The sequence below is a fragment of the Felis catus genome, chromosome C2 (genome assembly GCF_018350175.1).
Source record: "Felis catus isolate Fca126 chromosome C2, F.catus_Fca126_mat1.0, whole genome shotgun sequence".
Classification (NCBI taxonomy): Eukaryota; Metazoa; Chordata; class Mammalia; order Carnivora; family Felidae; genus Felis; species Felis catus.
Window position 1 is genome coordinate 134,588,857 of NC_058376.1, and position 14,111 is coordinate 134,602,967.

The following is a 14,111-nucleotide window of genomic DNA, read 5'->3' on the forward strand; positions in this document are numbered from 1 at the left end:
GTGACTTAAAAGTGGGATTGAGTCCTCCACGATGAAATGTGTTTACAGAAACATAGACACATGGGTCCTATTTTAGACCTCCCCCAAATTTGGATGATTCCATATGCACACTTTTAAGGTAGACACACTCTTTCATCTTTAAAAAAAAACTTCTTATTAAGAAGATTTCAAATTTCAACCCCATCTCCACTCTCTTAATCTACCACACTTCCCACGTTCTCAGATTTATATACTCATAATATGCCTTACAGATATTCCTTATCTCTTTCCTCATTATCACTCCTTGTTTTGTATAAATTGCTGTTATGTTGAGCTTTCTTTCTCCCTTTTATTAAGGCAGTTATCCATTTTCCAGTTTTATCTGAATTATCATAGGAAAATTTATTTTCCCATAAAAATAATTGGCTTTCTTAACTACAGTTTTATTCAGTAGTGCCTAAATTTATAGTAGTTCTCCATAAGGTTTTTACTATGGGGAATTTAACTTCTTTTTATTTAAAATCTTTTTGGAGCAGTCCAATTTTCTTTACCTTTGGCATTTTAAAATTCATAGTAAATGACCAGTAATCCATCTGTTGCTAGATGCTTTGGAAGCCTCCCATTAGCTATGATGTGATGCAATGCTATGCTAAATTAAAATTTATATATTCTTTGATTTTCTTTTTAATGGCTATTAGAAAACTTTTATCTTTGAGTAATGGATTATTGAATATCCAACATGACATCTTTTTTATTTTTCTCTGTTCATATTATCTGTATTAATCCACTTCTACATGATCAGATGAAAGGAAATTCTGCATTTGAATTTCTAATGGGCTTTGAAATACATTGTTTTTTTGCATGCTCAAATACATATTCAGCATAAAGAAAGACCTATGATTCAAAAAAAAAATGTTACCTGTATTCCCATGTTTCAAAATTTTACTGGAATCTATTGGCAATGTCTAAGTAATCTGTGTTATGATGACCTGGTTGACAATATAGAGATAGTCAGAATTTATGTTTTTTTCCCTTTAAAACACCAATTCTGAATAATGGCAAATTAAATTGATTTTCTTACTCAAAATCCACATTACCTTCCATGTTTATTTTCTTTTTAAAAACTAATTTCAACTATAATAAACCCACATATAATAGGATCGTCTTAAAGAGAAAATTAAATCAGAAGGTAAAAGGAAATCTGTCCTTCTAGAATCAGAGCATGTATATTCCATAATACATTTCCTTCTAGATCAGTGGTCTGTGAAGCCTTGTTCCCATATTCAGGGTGGTCTCCTGAGTGTCCTATGAACTAATGCCATGTGGTGGTAATATTTATACTTTGACAACATCTGTATTTGGTGTCTGGCATAAATTAGTAATGCATTTCTTGCTCTCATCAAAAGTAACTTCACATTTCTTATTAATCTCAGTGACATTTATCTGACAGTGGAAACTGGGAGAAGTTACTAAGTAAAATAGTTGGTTTCATGGATTTTTAAAAAATATTTTTATTGTGGTAAAATACACACGACATAATTCCATTTTAACCATTTTTACATTAATTAGGTGGCATGAATTACATTCACTCTGTTGTACCACCATTACCACTGTCTGTTCCCCAAATTATTTCATCACCCCAAATAGAAATTCTGTACCCATTAAGGAATAACCTCACAGTGCCTCCTCTCTTCAGTCCCTGGTAACCTCTAATCGACTTTCTGTCTCTATGAACTTGCCTATTTTGAATATTTTGTGTAAGTGGAATCTTACAATATTTTCCTTTTCATGTCTGGATTATTTTCCTGAGCATAGTGTTTCTTCCCTACTTCCTTAGCATAATTTTTCTTTGTTTTTTCTCCCTTAGCATAATGTTTTCAAGTTTCATCCATGTTGTAGCATGTAACAGAATTTCATTCATTCTTATGACTGAATGATATTCCATTGTATGGATACTGCATTTTGCTTATCCGTTAATCTGTCAGTGGACACTTGGATTGTCTCTACCTTTTGGCTATTGAGAATAGTGCTGCAGTGAACATTGGCATACAAGTATCTTCTTGAATCCCTGTTTTCAGTTCTTTTGGGGCATATACTTAGGAATGAAGTTGTTAGTTCATGTGGTAATTCTATGTGTAGCGTTTTGAGGAACCATTGAACTGTTTTCCAAAGTGACTGTATCGTTTTACATTCCCACCAGCAATTTACAAGGGCCTGATTTCTCTACATCCTTGCCAACACTTATTTTCTGTTGTTTGTTTGTTCTTTTATTCATTAATTTATTTATAGCCATCCTATTAAGTTTGAAGTGGTATCTCATTGTGGTCTTGATTTACATTTCCCTAATGACTAATGATGATGGACATTTTTTAATGTGCTTGTTGGCCATTTGTATATTGTCTTTGGAGAAATGTTCATTCAAGTCCTTTGCCCATTTTTAAATTGGTTTGTCTTTTTGTTGTTGAGCTGTAGGAGTTCTGTATATATTCTGGATATTAAAACTCTACTCAATATGCTATTTCCAAATATTTTCTCTCATTCTGTAGTTTGTCTTTTCATTCTCTTGATAGTGTCCTTTGATGCACAAAAGTTTTTAATTTTAATGAAGTCCTGTTTATCTCTTTTTTGTTATTGTTGCTGCCTGTGCTTTTGGTGTCATATACAAGAAACCATCCCCAAATCTAAACATGAAGATATGACCCTATGTCTTCTTCTAAACATTTTGTACTTTTGGCTCTTAGATTTAGGCCTTTGAACCATTTTGAATTAACTTTTGTGTATGGTATAAGGACTTTGTGGATTTTTTTTTAACTAATAAAGAATAGATTTTAAAATGTTTTTGGTAAAGAGAACCCTCGTACACTGCTGGTGGGAATGTAAATTGGTACAGCCCTTAGAGAAAATAGTATTGTGGTTCCTGAAAAAATTAAAAATAGAGCAACCACATGATCCAGCAATCCCTCTTCTGGCTATTTATCTAAAGGAAATGAAGTCAGGATTTCAAAGAGGTATCTGCACTCCCATATCCATCGCAACATTATTAACAGTATCCAAGACATAGAAACAACGTAAGTGTCCATTGATGGATAAATGGATGAAGAAACACACATACACATACACGCACACACACCCTGGCATATTATTCAGCCACAAAAGAGAAGGAAATATTGACTTTTGCAAATACATGGATGGACCTTGGGGTCATTATGCTAAGTGAAATAAGACAAATACTACATGTGGAATCTAAAAAAGCTGAATTCATAGAAACAGAGAGCAGAATGGTGGTCGCCAGGGGTTGGGGGGTGGAGGGAAAGAGGAGATATTGGTCACAGGGTACAAAGTTCCAGTTAGAAGGTAAATAAGTTCTGGAGATCTAATGTACCAGCATGATGACTGTAGTTAACAATGAATAGTTACAGTTAACTGTATTGTATACTTAAAAGTTGTTAAGAGTAAATCTTAAATGTTCTCATGACACCAACAACAAATGATAACTATGTGAGGTGATGAGGTGTTAACTAACTTTATTGTGGTAATTATTTCATAATACATCTGAACCTAGAACAACACAGGAGTTGGGGCACTGACCTCCTCTGAAGTTGAAAATCTGTGTATAACTTTTGATTCCCCCAAAACTACCATACTAATAACCTCCCACTGACCAGAAGCCTTACCAATAACATAAGCAGTTGATTAACACATAGTTTATATGTTATATACTGAATTCCTATGATAAAGTAAGCTAGAGAAAAGAAAATGTTATTAAGAAAATCATAAGGAAGAGAAATAAATTTACCAGTACTGTACCATATCATAAAAAAATCCACATATAAAGGTACTCACATAGTTCAAACATGTTCAAATGTGTGTTGTTCAATGGTCAAATGTATATACATGTATCAAATCTTTACATGTACGTTAAACTCATATAATGTTATATACCACTTATATTTCAATAAAGCTGGAAAAAATGTTTTTGAGAATCATTACTATAACAGATAAATATCCTCAAAGTATATAACTTAAAAAATATATCAAATTGATTTATGGATTCCATCTACAAAACACAACTTTTTTTTTCCATTAAAAAAAATCCAAAAAGGAAATGTAGAATTTAATTTAAAGAAAAAAAAATCAGGGGCACCTGGGTTGCTCAGGTGCTCAACCAGATGTTGGTTAAGCATCTGACTTTGACTCAGGTCATGATCTCATGGTTTTTGAGTTTGAGCCCCATGTCAGGCTCTCTGCTGTCAGCACAGAGCCTGCTTTGAATCCTCTGTCTGTCTCCCTGTCTCTCTGCCTCTCTCTTGTCTCAAAAATAAATAAACATTAAAAAAAAAGAAAGAAAACACATTCATTAAAAAAATAATCAGAAATTGTCCGAGAAAACAACAAAGCAAATCAATTCCTGACAAGAGTTTTGCATCTTAATGATCACATTTATTGAAAGAGTTCAAAATAAATAAATAAAAATGGTCTTTAGCTTAAGAATTTTTGAGCTATCTGAAAATCAACTCATTACAGGGGTGGAAGAATCCTTGGTCATTTCTTTTTTTTTTTTTTAATTAAAAAAAATTTTTTTTTCAACGTTTATTTATTTTTGGGACAGAGAGAGACAGAGCATGAACAGGGGGAGGGGCAGAGAGAGAGGGAGACACAGAATCGGAAGCAGGCTCCAGGCTCTGAGCCATCAGCCCAGAGCCTGACGCGGGGCTCGAACTCACGGACCATGAGATCGTGACCTGGCTGAAGTCGGACGCTTAACCGACTGCGCCACCCAGGCGCCCCTTGGTCATTTCTTAATAACAAAATTTACGCAAGTTTCTCTTTTGAATATCTTCTGCATTTAAAGAGGCAAGCATACAAAGTCTCCTACATTCCATAGATAATAAATTCTTTGTTTCACCCAACTCTTAGTGGAGGGGCTACAACCAGTACAACGCCATCTCCCTGGAAAAAGAGCATCAGTATATTCTGTTCTATTGATTCATATACCTCTTTATATGTTTCCTCATAAATTTCTATAGTAGTCACAGTTTCTTCCACATGTCAGTATATTTAAATGCTGATCGTAAGTATGTAATCTGCCTTGGAGCTCTCTGTTTTTAAAAAAAAAAATTTAATATGTTTATTTAGTTTTATGAGACAGAGAGACAGTGCGAGCAGGGAAGGGACAAGAGGGAGACACAGAGTCCAAAGCAGGCTCCAGGCTCTGAGCTGTCAGCAGAAAGCCTGGCAAGGGGCTCAAACTCACTAACTGTGAGATAATGACCCGAGCCAAAGTCAGATGCTTAACCGACTGAGCCACCCAGGCGCACCTGTTGTTTCTCATTTTCACATAAATTCGCTCATCCAGACTGAGCCTGATGAGATCCAGGGGCTCTTCTACAGTGCTGCTGGTTTGTTGCTGGTCCATGTTGTCCGCCATGTTTCCCAAAACACAACTTTTAAAATGGGTTCTTGAATATATATTATATTCACTGACTATCTTCAAAGGCAAATAAGAAAACTCTCCAAACTATTTCTTTAGCAGCTATCATCAGGAGATACTTTTAAGCAAAAACCACTCACCTTATGTTATAGTCATATATTGCATGAACTATAACCAGTGTGAATCTTTAAAGTGAGAATTTCAGCTTATGAATGAAGAATTTAAATATAAGCTATTATTTAGGATGATAAGTGCAAAGGAAAAGGACTGGTCTTATACAGCTATACATGTTGTTTAGCTGAGATTCTTTGAGGAGATTCTTACCATCCCCTAAATATCATGTGTTACCTTGTAAGGAAACCAGACGTTAGATACCTTTTCTTTAAAATACTGACAACCCGTGGTGGAAATAAATTTTAAAAATATATTATCATAGAATTATTGAAACAAATCAAGTCATTTTTAGAGAGTTGCTCCAAGAAACCTTATGTCTATCTTTTAGAAAACCATTGATATATGTAGAAATTATCAATGTTCATATGGGGTGGCAAAACTAGATCTTATACCCCAAATGTTTAGCCACTCTAACTTATTTAACATTCTTCTCAGTAAAAGCACTGTCATCTTCATCCTGTTTTTGCATATGTGCCTCACATTGTCTCAGTAGCAAAGTTGAGGCAGGATCGGAGTACATCCAAGAAAGGTTACAAAAGCAGTTCTTGATTTTGGCTGCACATTAGAATCACCTGCAGTGTTAAACACATATACATATGCGTGTGTGTGTGTGTGTGTGTGTGTGTGTGTGTGTGTGTATATATATGCACACACATATATATAATCATATTTGTGAATATATTCATTAAATATATATCTTATATATGCTGATCATATATATATAGGTTATATATATATATGCACACAGTGATTATATATACAACACAATACATATTCAGAAATCATATATATATATATACATCAATTTTATATTTACACATGTATGTGCATTTGTACACACACACACATGAACACACACAAACATTAGGTAGGGATAGGTACCAAATACATCATGCTTGGGCCCCACCCTCAGAGATTCTAATTAAATTCATTCAAGAGCAGCTTAGAGGGGAGGTAGTTTTGAAAGCTTGCCAGGAAATTCTAACATGCAGCCAGGGTGAGAACCATTGTGCCAGATAAAAGGTAACAAAGGGAATCAAATAGTAATAAATAGTAAGAGTACTATGAAGCCACATATCTGGTGTCTGAAACATGGCCTGCTCTTCAGACCCTGCAGACTACTGTCTTTCTCAAGGTGTCAATAATCATTCTAACATATACTAGGAAGAAGCCCAGGCCTAGAAACCCTCCCTTTTTAAGAGCTGGAGCTAGATTCACCTTCACACTTCCACTTTCTTGTCTGAGGACCTGCCTTGTCTCTAATGTCTGCCACTGGAATGTTTAACCTCTTTGGAGGAGAATAATCCAACCATTACCCATCACAGAAAAATCATTATCTGTAGCCTTGTGTCTCACCTGTCCTATTTCTGCTTAGCAGCAGGTACTAAAGGCCTTCAATCTGCAGACTCAAGTCAACCCTACTCCTGAACTGAACCTAACCAAGCTTGGTGATGTATTGGGAAGTCCATGCTCACCAACGGACAGGGCTTAGAGTGAATCTTAATAACATCGGTTAACTACTATTCTTAACCTACCAATCTGGATGCCCTGAATACAGCATCAGCCCACGTGTGGCTTTTTGTATACTAGGATTCAGCTGGTGGACTTCCCCTTTAAAGCACCAGTCCTGGAGCCTGGAGCTGGTTAGTTCCCATGGCTCTGGTAGAATATATTCATGCCTGGATGACCTCCCCCAATTCATGTCACTGTGTGCCCAAGGTAGAGATCCCAGAATACCACCTTGCTGAACTGCCTGGACGATTTTAGCTCTCCACCCATTAATCCAAGTTACTTCGTGAGACATCTTAGTAAAGTGTTTGACTTTCTGACCCATTAACACACAGTAAACAAAACAAAACCAAACCCAGGATCCGGAATATACGTGAGTCTCTCTGCACATGTTAGGGAAGAACAGCTTCTGGAACAAACTGGATTCCTCTGACTTGGCAGATGGAGGCTTCAGGGTCCTGAAGAAAGGGTGGTAGGATGGTAGTGCACACTAAGTTGGTGAATGGTGGGTGAACTATGCATGTCACACCTGTAACTGTTTGGGAGACACATAAATTATCACTGGTATTGATAGTAGGGGTCTGGACGTTGAACAGGACATTGAATATCCAGGGAGGGTGAAGGACGGTAAGCGCTTCCTGAAAGGGAAGTGCAAGTCAGCATTGAACCTGGCCATCTTCTGTGTCCAGTTGGCGGCAAGGAACTCGTGCTGGGAAGGTGGGGGTGGGTTGCAGAGGGAAGTCTTGGGAATTATGTCTGCAGTGAGAGACAAACCTGAGTGAGAAGGAGTTGATTACATTTTCTTTGCTTTTGGCGAGACTTTCTGTGAAGCCTTGGTCAAGGTCTCCTGCAACTGTTTTTGTCTTCATGAGTCATAGGAGAAAGGTTGGGTAGATAGCATATATATGTCATTACATAAGGACTACATTAACAGATGCAGAGTAAGTGGGCACGCACTTCCCAATCATCGCTGTGACTTTCCACAGGTGAAGTCACTTAGACTCTTAGTTCTTTCTTTTGTAATGAAGAGCATTCTTTTTTTAAATGTTTATTTATTTATTTTGAGAGGGGGAGAGAGAGAAAGAGTGAGTAGGGGAGGGGCAGAGAGAGAGGGAGACAGAAATTCCCAAACAGGCTCCACACTGTCAGTGCAGAGCCCAATGTGGAGCTGAAACTCACAAACCGTGAGATCATGACCTGAGCCAAAATCAAGAGTTTCCCCAGGCACCCCATGAAGAGCATTCTTTAAAAAGACGGAGAAAACCCCACACTTTAAGGCTGAGCATTGTCATCACATAAAAGGTCTTAAGGTGCATGTTCTGTCAGGATCAATGGAAAAAACAGAGCTGCTGTGCGTGACTTACTAAGGCGGTTACACTTACCCCTGTGGGAGCTGGTAGGGCAGTCGAGGGTGTTGGACCTGAGGTTGTTATAGGTCAACCAGACCATCAGGAAGGACAGGTGGAAGTGGACAAGAGCAAAGACAATCTGAAATCTATGAGGATGGATGCAAATCTCTTTCCACCTCTAACTCCAACCTTGGCACTATGGGTGTCCTGCGGGGGAAGCTGGTACCTTTTGCCTCAGACAGAGGTGTGCTGTTCTGAGAGAGAGCACTCAGAGAAGCTGAAGGAAGACATTTGGTGGGAGCTGGAGGAGCTTCCAGTTGGTGCTACCCTGCGTAGATCAGTGACAGTGTGCATGAGCTGCCATGAGTTCCGGCACCTTGCACTGACCTCCAGTGGGTAAAAATGTATAGCTGCTGCTTCACTTCTTTCAAATTTCATGCAAAAGGTCTCTCATGGCAAATGCTAGCCTGGAATTTTAGAGAAAAGAGAATGTTGGGAAATTGAGCTCCAGCTTTGCTGAGTCAACAAAGTCAACAAGTTATCACAATGCACTTTCCTAGAGAGCTCAGTGTATTTGTTGTCGCTAACACTTTTTCTCCCTCACCAGTTGTATTGGGTTACCCATCAGTTCTGTTAATTCTTCCTTTTTAGTTGCTCCTATTCTCACATTTCTATCATGATTGTAGGTCATGTTGGGGCTGTTTTCCTGACTTAGTTCTCTTTTCTCTTTAATTCATTCCAATGACTGTCCCTTGTCATGTTCCTCATTGCCGGAATCCCTACTTTGTTAACCTGTTTTGACACTCAGAACCCCAAAATGGGGACCATGATTTTACTAGACTTCTGAGGGACTTGTATGTTGTCTCCAAAGCTCAGGCCACAACTCTTATCTATATGTCTTCTTCCTGAGAGAAGAGTATACATCCCTGTATTGTTGAACTCAGGCATGGCTTTGTGACTTGCTTTGACCAATAAAATGGTGGAAGGAGGGTAGCTGTCGAGCTTGGTAGCTTGCACCAGTTACCAATCCCAGGGGAGTAGAACACCATACATCAGTTATCAATCCCCAAAAAGGACTCTAAAGACTTCTTCCTACTGCATCTTGGTCTCAGAACTGCCAGGGAAAACATAACAACATCAAGCGCTGGATGGAATGATGCTCTACTTACATAGAGAAGAGAAAAGCAAGATCATTTTGAATAGTGGCTACTTGTCCCCCATGGCCAGTGACTTTCTCCTGAGGCCAAGCAGGGAAATTCACCAAGGCACAGCCCTCTTGTGCTGTAGTGGAAGGACCCCTACTGCCCTCCCCATGGAGGACAGAGATTGTGGTGAAGTTGGTGCCACTTGAAGTACACACTTTAAGTGGAACAAAGGAACAGTATTGAGCCTGAAACAAGGGAAGATATTCCCATTCAAGGCGATAAACCCAGCATAGGTTTTGTGGGTTCGTTATCTCTTGGTAAGGAAGTGTTACAGGCCAAGTGGGAGCCTTGTGTTATTCACTGGGGGTCAAAAGACTGCAAACACAAGACTTCCCCAATAGCACTGATGTTTGATGTGGGCATTTGTGAACAGCAAGAGCTTCACATGTTCTCTGTTGTCTGCCACACCACCAGCAATTTTCTGGATAGAGGCTGCTCCCTCAGTGTGGGTCACGGAGTGAAGACAGCATGCAGCAGAGCACAGCTGACCCCCAATGGATGTGGAACATGGACAAGATATAAAGTTGTCAGTTAATCTATGGAGATGGGAAGTGGGCAAATTCAAGAACTATGCCTACAATGGATGGAACTTGGTGATGGATTGGATGTGAGATAGAGAGAGGTGTCATGGATGACTTCCATGGATTGCATAAGTGGATAGATGCCAGAGCAATTCACTGTGGTCACAAGTGTTGCAGAGGATGCAGGGGTTTGATAATTGGTAGTATTGATGTCTGCTGAAAGTCATTGAATTGTAAAAGCAGGTGAGCCAGGAGCTCTGAGTAAACATTTGCATGAGCTACACGAGACTTGAGAGCCTGGAAACTCCAAACACCCAGTGGCAGTGGGCCAATTGCAGGAAATTGGTAAGGCAGGCAGGGGAAGCTCAAGTGCTAAATTCTGGGTTGGTATGGTGTAAGGCAATTGTGTTGGTCCAATAGGCCATTAGGATATAACACAGGGTACCTTTCCTGTGGCCACTTGAGCCCGGAAATACCCACTTGGGTTAAAGCAAAACTGTCCCAGGCTGCAGCTAGGGACACATCAGATGAAAAGAGCTGTGAGGCTAAGATTCAGAGACAACATACAATTCTTGGGTAGTTTGGTAAAATCATGGTCCCCTGTCTTTGTGGTTCTGAGTGGCAAAGCAGGATAACAAAGCAGGGATTTAGGCAAAGAGTAACATGACACCACTCCTATCTCTTCCATACGAAGCTTGAGCAATGTTTTTAGAATGTAATGGATCATGTCACTCACCTGCTTGAAGAGATCAATAGATCTCTTTAGGCTTAAAGACAACCTCCAAACCTGGTCTGCAAGGTCTTTTGTAGTCTGACCTTTGCCTTCTTCTCCAGTCTCAACCTGTACCATGTTCCCCTTGTGCTTTGAACTGTAACCACAGTGAGGTTTGTTTATTCCTTCAAATTTACCATATTCCCATAGGGCCTTTGCATATGATGTTTTTCTGTTTCTGCTTCATCTGGTCAGCTCCTACTCAACCTTTAGCTTTGACCTCAATTTTTATTTTCCTTAGGGTATCTTCTCATTGTTCTGATTGGGTTAAGTTCCTTTATTACATATTCCCATGGCCCTTATCAAAGTTAACTTTTAATTTATTTGTAGTTATTTAACTAATATCTGTCTCTCCACAATACTGTATGTTCTAAGGCAAGAGTCAACACATTGTTTTTCCTGTAAAGAGCCAAATAATAAATAATTTGGACTTTGTGGACCATAAGTCTCTGTTACAACTACCCAACCCTTCTATTGTAGTGCAAGAGCCACAGACAAAATGGAAGCAAATATAAGTGACTGTTTTTCAATAAAACTTTATTTACAAAAATAGGTGGTGGACTTTATTTTGTCCACAGCTCTGAGACTTGCCGACATCTAATCTAGGACTTTAGACATTGTCTGTTTTGCTTACTGTTTTACCCTAGGTCCTTAGCACATTGCTTTGTACACAGCAAGTACCAATAAACTGTTGCTAAATGAATGAATGAATTCTGTCCATTGCTGTACAGACTTTGGCCATTCTGTCTTCCCCATATTTATTCAAGCTATATTTATATCCTACCAGGAATACCTTCTCCCAAATCCAAATTGGGTTTTTGCTTCTCAAGATGCTTCTTTTTAACCACTTTTTTCATAAAGCTATCCATGATTAGTTTCCAGTGCTGGGATTCTGAACTCTAATAGAAGTAATTTTTTATACAAGTAACTTGACTGAACACACTTAAAGTAGGACTCTACAGTTTAACAAGCTGTTTCCCAAGTTTGGCACTTTGGGCCAAAGTCTCTTGAGTCCTGCTCGTGTCTGAGAAGTGAGAGAGGGGAAAACCAGTGGGAACCAAATACAAACAATAAGTTGACAAATTATCCTGCATATATGTCAACAAGAATGCCTTATCCTGGTACTTGTGCTGGGGTAGGATGTGAGCCCACAATGCAGAAGTTGAAGATGGCATCGCTGAGGAGACAACATCTAAGGTAATTACTTAAAAAAAAATCCACATGTTACTTACATTTGGGTTAGGATAATACCAAGACCTTACTTTAGTTTCCTCTGTCCCCCAAATTTCATTATGAAAAATTTTAAACATAAAGGAGGTTTAAAAAAAACAACTCAAGGAACATCTGAATACCTACTATGTAGATAAAACAATTGTTAACATGTTGCTATACTGGCTTTATCTTCTCTTTACATATTTCTGATCCATTTGGAAGTAAGTTATAGACATCAAGCATTCCATCTTAAATAATTCATGTGCATCTTTTAAAAGTAGAGGCATTCTACTACATAACCATTATACCATTAGCAATACTTCCTACTATGATCTAATATCCAGGCCATATTCAAATTCTCCAATTATCCCTCAAACTGTCTTTTATAGCTGTATTTTTAAAAAATATGATCCAACCCATTTGGCTATTAAGCTAGTCTGATCCCTTCAAGCAAAATAGGAATTCTTGAATATAAAATACATAAAAAGTCCCAAATAGGGAAAGCAGGTGCAAAAACACAGGGCATGTTTTGGGAGAAGAGCAGAGTAATATTCTATGATCCAATAACACACAGAATTGGTGGGAAATGACTTTGGAGGAGTATAAAGAACCAGATCATGATTGATCTTCAATATTACTCAAAGGAGCTTTGAATTCATTCTTCTGTTGAGGTGGGTTTTACCACCCTATAAAATTTGACAGTGTCAGGACTGAATACTCAACTGCAGGAGCAATCTCACCAACATGAGATTCATTACCACTAGTCTCCTTTTCACCCAGCTTATTTCACTACAGCATTTTAGATTGTTGTATTTTTAAAGTAGCCCTCTTTAACTATTGGCTTCTAACTGACCAAGTCCACGTCTTTTTCACAAGATAGGGGGTAGCTTATTGTCAAAGGGACAGCTGAGCATATTCTTCCACCAAGGGACTGATTTGCCTCCTCAAAGAGCACTCTGAGAGTCCTAGGCAGCCGAAGGCCACAGGGGAATTTGATGCCTTTCTCTGCCCTCTGGAAGCCTGTTGCAGGTGTCTCCATCACGGCCTCTCTACAGCTGGAATCTATGCTGTGCTGGTCATTTATACGGATGAATATTTGCCTTTTCTGATGTGAAAGTGGAAGTTCTTTGAACCAGCTACAATTAGATTACCATTGATGTGAAAACCACATATAATTCAGCATCTTTTCCTTTTATTTATAGTTGAGGACTTCAAGGCCAAGGGAAGTTAAATTACTTCTCTAAGGTCACAGTACAAGACAATGCTTATAACTACTGTCAGTGGATGCACAGCTATGTGTCAGTCACTGAGCTCTGTGTTTTACATACAGTATCTCTCTGATAGGGTTACCTGATGAACTTTCCTGGTGTCAAATGTGCAGGGAACTGGTGGTTGCTTTATGTCGCTATATCTGCTTTGACATTCCTCATGGTCCCCTGATCCTTGAATAGCTGTGATGATGTCCACTCACTACTATTTCAGTCATTTCCTTCCCATGACTTCCAGGGGTGCCTGGATGGCTCAGTCAGTGGAGCATGCAGATCTTGATCTTGGGGTTATGAGTTTGAGCCCCACATTGGGTGTAGAGATTAATAAAAAATCTTGGAGCACCTGGGCTCAGTTGGTTAAGTGTCCGACTCTTGGTTTTGGCTCAGGTCATGATCTTATGGTTCATGGGACTGAGACATGTGTTGGGATTCTCTCTTTTCCTCTCTCTCTTCCCCTCCCCTGCTCACACACTCATGTGCACACACTCATGCATTCTCTCTCTCTCTCTCAAAATAAACAAATAAGCATGAAAAAAAAACCTTAATGTGGTATATCTGTATATCTATATCTATCTATATAATGGAATATTGCTCAGCCATCAAAAGAATGAAATCTTACCATTTGCAATGACGTGGATGGAGCTAGAGTACATTTTACTAAGCAGAATAAGTCAGTCAGAGAAAGACAAAT

At 38.7% G+C, this 14,111-nt stretch overlaps 1 pseudogene; it reads right to left on the bottom strand.

The window, feature by feature from the left end:
- Positions 1-4,881: 4,881 nt before the first annotated feature.
- Positions 4,882-5,407, bottom strand: LOC101098980 (annotated as a pseudogene).
- Between the last annotated feature and the right edge of the window lie 8,704 nt (positions 5,408-14,111).